We start from the raw sequence: 9,085 nt of genomic DNA, 5'->3' as shown, positions 1-9,085 counted from the left end.
TTATGCATATGAATGTATTTCACTAAGGTGATATTTTCGTTTCACTCGTGTATGTAAGAGGTTTTTCAGTTATGCATATGAATTTATTTCACTAAGGTTGATCAGTATTTTCACTAGTGTATGTAAGAGGTTTTTCAGTTATGCATATTAATGTATTTCACTAAGGCTGATCAATGTTTTCACTAGTGTTTGTAAGAGGTTTTTCAGTTATGCATATGAATGTATTTCACTAAGGTTGATCAATGTTTTCACTAGTGTATGTAAGAGGTTTTCAGTTATGCATATGAATGTATTTCACTAAGGTTGATCAATGTTTTCACTAGTGTTTGTAAGAGGTTTTTCAGTTATGCATATGAATGTATTTCACTAAGGTTGATCAGTGTTTTCACTAGTGTATGTAAGAGGTTTTCAGTAATGCGTATGAATGAATTTCACTAAGGTTGATCAATGTTTTTAATTTCACTAGTGTTTGTAAGAGGCTTTTCAATAGTTATGGCCTATACGGCCCCTCATAGTATTGAAGCAAACATGTGAACACGTATACACACACACACACACGTCTAACCTCTGACCTACATCCAACAAAAACAGATCAGAACATTCAAAATGCACACACATAAATCAAAAAGGACAGTAACATATTAGATGAATAAATCATCGACAGGCTGTTTATGTATAGCTGATTAAGTATGTAATTATGTCACTTGGCACACCCACAGAAAAAATGCACACCAGTCTCATTCCATTCATAATACTTCCTCAGCTGAGGTCAGAACTTTACGGCTGTTTCACCTGACTCACTTAGCTAGGGGCCTGGGACGAAAAAAAGACAAAAGCATAGAGTAAGTAGGCCATAGAGTAAGTATGCATAAAGCTTATCGGCAGCGATCCATGTATCTTCACATGGCAACCCACACAACAAACTCTAACAGAGCTACGCTAGCAGAGACAAACATCCTCAAATGTCAATGTTAAAGTGACTTCACATTTTGATTTCTCTAAATCAAAGACAGCACGCTCACCTCTCAAAAAGGCATGTCAAGAGCACATCGTTGCGTGAAATCCAGACAGCCAGAGCAGTGTTGATCTCAGCCCTGAACGCTGCGGTGTGGGAAGCACGCAGACCGCAACGGCTCATACATCTCTCACCATCAAATCTGGTCCTGAAATAGCAGGCGAAACTCCCTCTACTCCACAAGATCAACACAAAAAAATGAGTCTTCTAAACAGCATGGCCTCGGGTTTAATTCTCCACTGGATTTACAGTAAAAGCAGTCTGAATATTTTAATATATGACTACAACTGTAAGCTTGAGCTCAGAATCTGAATAAGTGCACCATCCACACACACACACACACAGACAGACAGATGTTCCCGGTCTGACTGGGACCACCCTCTTCCTGTATGCCACACCTCCTTTCTGCACTGTCCAATGGGAGGGCAATAAGAGAGATTGCATTGAGTTTGACTCCACCCACAATCACAGAGCTGACAAGTGTACAGTGACCAATAGATCTGAGATGTTAGAGTGAACAAAAACAAAGAGGAAAACAATAAAATGGATTACTGAACCAATCACTAGTCTAGTATTGTGCTTGCTAAGCAGTATTATTATTTTTGGCATTTGAAATACAGTTAAAATAAACCAAAACTTGTATATACATAATATAAAATATATATGTATATAACATATATATAAGTTTTGGTTTATTATATGTATAATATAAAATATTTAACAAAATAATTAATTTAATTAAATATTAGTTACACATGGACTAATAAAACTGACAAAAGCCCATTACAAAATGTAAAAAACTAAAATTTAAAATAAAAACTGAAAATAAAAGCCAAATATTAATAAATGGCCTACTATAATAATAATATAATTTTATATTATATAATATATAAATATTACTAAGATAACACTTTTGCTAAGGCAACTAGCACTTTTACTGAACTATTAATGTGATAGACGAATAATACCTTAAATCTCACTTAGGATTTTCAACTAGTGGCCATAAAATGATCAAAAAACAAAAACACCATAAGCATGAATATATTAAAGACTTGGACAACCATCCTAGCAACCACACAGCAACGTGCCAAAACAAATTCAGAACAACTTAGAAACCACATAGCAACACACATCGTGGTGGCAAGTTTTGTGCAAACAAGCACCACATATTTTCTTCAGAAAACATAAAAATGTAGTTTAAACTGTTTAAACCATTTATAAACATAATAAACTAGCTTACACTACAACAAAGTACAAATCCCCACAAATAAAGATGGTTTCTTTACTAGCTTTCTCTGCGTGCCTACAAATAAAGCTTGCTTTTGTTAAAGTGGGTGCAGGGAAGATAGTAAACAAGTTAAAGCCGATTTTGCAAGACTTGATTTGAAATGCTCATAATTCTGAATGCCTTCTGTCTATTAACAGTTTACAAACCTTTGGCTTAGAAACACAGCTGGAGAGGACGATTAAAAAGCCGAACAGCTGTCACAGAACATCTTTACTGCAGATATGTTAGTGATTATTTCCATTTTTTGGAAGTATTTCTGACCTTCTGTAGCAAAGCACTACCAAGCTCTCAGGCATTTTAGGCAATTAGGCCTTTTCAGGCAAATTAATAAATCAAACGTTTTTGGTACTGATTTCAAAAACACATTCAATTTGACAATATACGGCATCTGCAACCAATTTTATTTCTGTAATGGCTTTTTTTGAGTTAAAATGGACTGATTAAAGTTTGAAAAATAAGCACTTCATACCAAAATGGATCTAGGCCTGGATGAGAATGCTGTCAATACTGGTTATATACATTGAACAGCTATTGGTTAACATTCACCAGCTGAAAAAGAAAGTTGTTTCAGAGCCTGACCAAGTTATTAAATTTTGATTAAAGATTTCTTAATAGCGTGCACTGCTATAATAATCCAAAATAAGACCAGGAACATATGTGACTTATGTTGACTTAAACTGACGCTCACACAGAAGATGTCTGGTTACATAGTGTATCTTAACAAACACTGATTGATCATTCAGTTAACATCAGCCATATCACTGATGTTGATAGGTTTGATTTAACTGATTAATCACTAGTTAACGTCACTCAATTGATCTCCATCATCCAATCAGTTGTACTTTCACACAGACACACACAAAAACACGTACACAATGTCTGGTTGCATTCCTAGAGCACTCTGTTTCAGATATGAAATGCCATTATTTTCCCAGAATACTACTTGGAAGCAATAATGAAAGCCTTGGTTTCCAAGAGAAGACCAAATTTCCTCTGTTTAGAGGACACGAACCAGAGTGCATCTGGCTCTTTCCTCTTCTATGCTGAGCACAGGTCACCGAGGTCAGGTTAGGGTCATCGTCAGGAAGTGTGGGCACTGCTAATGGTGATGTATGTCTGTCGACAGCAATTATTGATCATGAACTTTGCTCTTTGCATCAGTGGAGCAGACAAATACATTCACTTCACTGCATCAGCACAACAACCGCTACCATCTGAGGTCAGAGTCTATGCCAATTTTGTTAACATTAACGTTTTTTAATAGAACAATCTAGTTGTAATATCTTAGTTCTATATTGGATCTCTATTTACTGACTACAACTGCATTTCCTGAAGAAAACAACAGTGCTGTCAAAGCAACAAAAAATGCTCAATGCATTGGTAGAAATGCCACAGAGACACATCTCTTTTTCTATCAGCTGTTCATTAACACATAATGTGGTTTTTATGCCTATGCAATGTAGATGACATTCTGTATGCAAAAAGATGTAAGAAAGATCAATTGCAATTCAGAATGGAATATTACTATGATATCATTGTAGTGTTACATTTTGATTAAAATATTCTAATAATGGGAATTTAAAATGTAAATAATAAATTAGGTGGTGCAAATTAATAATTCAAGAATTTTTTTTTAAAAGTATAAAATGTATAAAAAAAGAAAAAGAACGTTTACAATAATGTACAGTATGTGGAAAATAATGTGTTTTTTGAACCTTAAACCGCATAAACACATTTCATTACACCAAATACACAAAATAATGTTCTTTTTAGCAACATCATATGACCCCTTTAAAAGTTTTTTAAACACAAATTTTGTGCATTTAAATGTACAACAAAAAAGCTGATAATGATGAACCATTATGAGCTTATTATTTTAAAAAAGCAAAAAAATTTTTAAATGTGTTTACATGCTTACCATGCAAGCACTGTAATTTAACTATATTTATTTTACTGTCATATCAGCATTAAATGCTATTATTCATTGCAAAATAAAAAATAAATTAAAATAACAAAATAATTTGCTGACCTTTTGCACTTACACATCACAGCACCAGCCTTTCATTACCCCTCAACATGCCTGAACTCCCGCACCTTGACAAGGGGAAACTATTTCAATGTTTTCACTTTCTTTCTTCCATCAATGCAGCGCAAAATGCAAAGCATTTGATCAGATTCAAACACACAAACTTGATCTGATTCCTCAAGCGTAAGGTGTGTCTTGAGTAAACTTTTTGAAGGAGAAAACATACAGCCATCTCCTCTCTGAGGGATTTCTCACACCCTTAGACTTTCAGGTATAGAGATGGTGTGGGAAATGGGTGTGTGCCTGATGACAGGATGTGCATCACGACCCATGGGCCTATGGGAAAGTGTTTATAGCATGACCACACATTAGAGGGTTATTCCACCACCCACCACTGACCTTGCCCCAGATTATCCCAGAACAACCTCCCTGCTCCTTTCAAAATACTGTAACAAAGTGAAGAAATATCACCGTTCCCTTTGGCCGAAAACCTCTTATGATGGAATGGATAAAAGCTTGAATAAATCAGAATTGGAAAAGTATAAAGGTTACAAAAGGCCAGAAGAAATCACTCATCTCATTTACACAAGAGTCATATCAACACACCCACTCATTACACGGCAAAAAACCTCTTTTGTGGCCATAAAAGAAGGGATATCCTGTTTCCTCAAAATAGAAACATGCACAAAGTCACTGTCTAAACAGACAAAGTCAAATTCTAATAGAAAAACGTGCCAGAAAGATCTTGAAAATGCAGCAGCCAGTCCAAACCGGTGAAAGTGTCCTGTCCTCTTTATATGATACGATCCAAATCTAATCCAAAGCAGTCAGAGCTAATGTTTTATGGACAATATAGTCAATGTTTTGGAACATGAATGAAGGAAACATTTTTTTTTACTTTAGGTGTGTCACACACACAGGCGGATGAATTCAAGGTGTGACAACTCAGAACCTCGCCCTTTAGAAACAACCTGTGATTTATTTAAACATATAGCTGTATATGACAGCCAGTGTTGACAATCGCCATTTAACCATCAAGTCTGACAGCTAGTGGTAGCTAACATGGAAATAATTAAGTTAGAGACATGACCCAGCATTCCCTAACCCTACCGCAACTATTATCGGCCTCATTAAATACGGCAGAAAGTGAATAAATAGTTTGTTTTTTCAAAAACAGTTCTGGCAAGAATTGCGGCACAAACAGTCTTGCTTTTGTCTGTAGTCGAGGGGATGAAGCTGGGAGCTCTGTGGCCTTTCTTCCATGCCGCAGGACAAATGTAGTCAGTTTTCCCGACCATTATTGCGCTAATGTGCGCCCCGAAGGGCTTCTAGTCATTGCCAAACCCGAAGAAGCATACTGGTTCACCCTGGTAACAAAAAGGGCAATAAAATTCCCCCCGAGAATCACACTGCCACTGGCTACTGTTTGGAAACACCCTACCGTATGTGCCGGCACCAACCCAGAGCCAATTAGAGACCTTCAGACTTGATTGCATTTTCAGCCTCAGCGGTCTTGTTGAGGACTTGCATTTCCACTTAAGCTAAACCCACATTTGCACACATTTCATGGCCCACTGAAATGTTTAGTTAATGCTGGCAGGTCGCAGGCATTCCCTTCTGCAAAGCTATCTAGCGCCCTCAGTTCTCGAATACAATGACCTCCAAAACATCTTTGTTTCAATCCCCAAGCGTATTTATTGTCGGCCTGTCTTCCTGGTGCAAGTGGAGTTCAAGGCTACACCGTTTCTGCTGTTTCAGTAAACTACTTGAGCCTCTGATATGGAATCAAAGGACAATGGCTGTTGGCCGCCACCTTCTCCATCTGGTGAATCCATTACTTAAAACCCACTTCGTAACTACGTCACGCTTCCCCATGTGTCACTGAGGCTAAAGGACAGGGGTTTTCTAACTGGAGAAAAATAGTGCAGAAATAATAAATAAAATAAAATTAAATTAAATTAAATTAAATTAAATTAAATTGTATTGGCTGTCCTAACAATGGATCAAAAAAGTGAAAGGGAATGAAAAAAAAAAAAAGAGGATAAAAATATTTTTAAAACCTCACTTACTTTTAGCTGCTCCCACAGAACATAAAATAAAATCTCTCAGCTGCCCTAACAATCAAAAAAAGAAAGTCAGAAAGTTTGAAAACCCCTGGCTTAGGATAATAACTCAGTATTAAATGACTACTTATTTTTTACAAAAGCAAAATGAATGGTTTCATGGTTGAGTTGTATAAAATATGACTATGAATACTACATGCCCTGAAAACTTATATGTTCTACACCTGTCCTGTGTAAATATTAGATTGGCCCTTGCCATTTTTGCCTAATTTGGAAATGGCTTTGGATTTTGTTTTTGTTTATCTAAACTGGCACCATTCCATCCTCCGTCAAGCTAAAAGTCTATACTGTATCTGGGAATACTTATACAGCAAGGAACCTTCATGAATACCAGTCAAACTGCACTGTCAAAGGCAGACATTTAGTTCATCTCCATTAAGGAATGTTAGCTCTTGCGTCAGTTGTAGATTGCAACAGGATGCCATGGGCCGTGGCAATGCTTGATACTACCGGAACCTGTAAAAAGGACGGATTGGTTCAATGGTATGTGTGTTCCCTGCCCATCCTGAGACTGAGCACTCTACCAATGCTTGTTGTGGAGCACTGGGGTGCCAAGCAAGACAGTAACATGAATAACATGAGATCAGAGCATTGTCTGAGTTTTATCCAGGAGAGAATGGCAAATTTAAACAGCTACACTGGGCTTTTGTTCCACTACACTGGACAGAGCTGGGATAGGCCTCCCAGAACACCTCCTTTATGCGAGTCATACAAACCCTGAGGCACATCCACACACACACACACACACACACACACACACACACACACAGCCGACTACTTCTGCAGGCTTGTGCAGTGCAGTACAAGTCAAACACTACCTGACGAAGAAGAGGCTGGCACCAGCACTAAACGACAATCAAGACACCACTGATAAAACAGATCGAAAGGAAAACAAATGACAATACATAAAGTTTGCTCATAATGAAACTGAAATGAGTGAAATGAAAATACGGGTCATATTTATCCACTAAATAAAAAAATATATATATTGTATTAGCATTTATTTTATTATTTTATGACTATTTAGCCCATTTTCTTATAAATATATAAATAAAAACATTGTAATTGTAATGTATAAATTCTAATATAGAATATTATAAAAAACATCATGGATAATATTAAATTCTAATATTAAATAAATTAAAATGTATTTAAATTAATTAGAATATTATCATTGCATTATGCTGTATAAATCACCAATGTTTATTTATTTATTTATTTATGTTTTAACGCTATATCAGCAACAATGGCTATATTCATGGCAACATTAACAGTATCATTTCAATACATCATTAACAATAATATAACATTTGCTTACGAAACAATCACTAGGCCTATACAGAAACATACAAGTAACAACAACAATATTAAAATCATATAGAATCTTTCAATATAATCAATGATAAAAATTCTAAAATTCAGGAGAGACTCACCAATGATTATATTAGATTTCATTTCATATATCATTGGTGATTTATACAGCATAATGCAATGATAATATTCTAATATAATATTTATTTTATAGTATATTGTTTTTATAATAAAGTATTATATCATACTATAGTATAATATTTCCCCCCTCCACTATTATATTATTTTACCCAAAAAGTAATTAAAAAAATTAGAATATTGTAGCTCTATTGTATTGTATAAATTGTCATTTGAATTATGTTATTAAAAGCCATCATGGATTTACAGGTCATGGATATTATTATATTAAATTATATTATATTACTTCAAATTTTTACTCTATTATAGTAATGAGAAAGAGATTTTTTGCATTAATGTAATTACATTTGGGGGGAAATTGTGCTTAATTGAAAATATGAAAATATCACAATGCAAACATTTGTTTTAAAAAAAAACAGATCTATCTATCTTTTAAAGTTACCTAGTGTAAATGTGGCAAACAGAGAATATCAAACTGAAAAAAATAAAAAATAAAAGGTGTACAGCATAGCACTTTAGACAAACTAGAGACTTCACAGAGCTTTAAAGACATCTCTGTTGCCATGGATACAACAGAGGGGTTGTCATGGGCTTGAGGGTTTTGGGTGTTGTCTTCAAACTTGAAACAAGATTACGGTTTCTCTATCTTATCAAAGCAACATGAGCATGTGATAATCAGACCAGAATATCCAAACCGACTCGTCCTTCTCTTACTTTCAATTCTGTACGCACAGCAAAACTAAAACAGCTCCAAACCCTACAAAAGCAAATGTATATTATGCATCTTTCTATTTACAACATATTTCATCATACATTATGCACTCGGGAGACACAGAAACTACACATAAACAACCACTTAAAACCTAAAAAAACACTTAACCAGATAAGCTCAGAGGCAGAGCCCATGGGAGGGTGGAGTTTTGCGTCTGGTATCGGTTGCACTCTGAAAGAAGTCCCGGTATCAAGTCTTGGCGCTACTTTGGCATTCTCTAGCACTGAGATACTGCAAATGTGTCAATGTGACCCCACCTCGGTAATTAAAGACATCTCCCACACGTCTAATGTCAGCATCTCTACCAGCCTCCCCAATTAGGCAAAACAAACTCTCGTTGCTGTGCACGACACACACACACACACACCCTTCACATAAACCATCAACCCTCTCCCAAAAAAAAAAAAAAAAA

At 35.6% G+C, this 9,085-nt stretch overlaps 1 protein-coding gene across 5 annotated transcripts in view; it reads right to left on the bottom strand.

Annotated features, from left to right (window-relative positions):
* LOC107751774 (disheveled-associated activator of morphogenesis 1-like) overlaps nt 1-9,085 on the bottom strand; it is a 47,593-nt gene that overhangs the window by 36,291 nt on the left and 2,217 nt on the right. For 2 of the 5 annotated variants that reach the window (XM_016567544.1, XM_016567546.1), the window contains exon 1: nt 1,023-1,332. The exons of the other annotated variants lie outside the window; for them this stretch is intronic. The gene's annotated coding sequence lies outside the window, so the exon portion shown is untranslated. Of the gene's footprint in view, nt 1-1,022; nt 1,333-9,085 lie in introns of those variants that run through there. 5 annotated transcript variants of the gene reach the window in all.

This window comes from Sinocyclocheilus rhinocerous, unplaced genomic scaffold (assembly GCF_001515625.1).
Source record: "Sinocyclocheilus rhinocerous isolate Xijiao unplaced genomic scaffold, SAMN03320098_v1.1 scaffold993, whole genome shotgun sequence".
Classification (NCBI taxonomy): domain Eukaryota; kingdom Metazoa; phylum Chordata; class Actinopteri; order Cypriniformes; family Cyprinidae; genus Sinocyclocheilus; species Sinocyclocheilus rhinocerous.
Note: the sequence above shows the minus strand (reverse complement) of the source record. Positions and strands in the feature narration are given on the sequence as shown.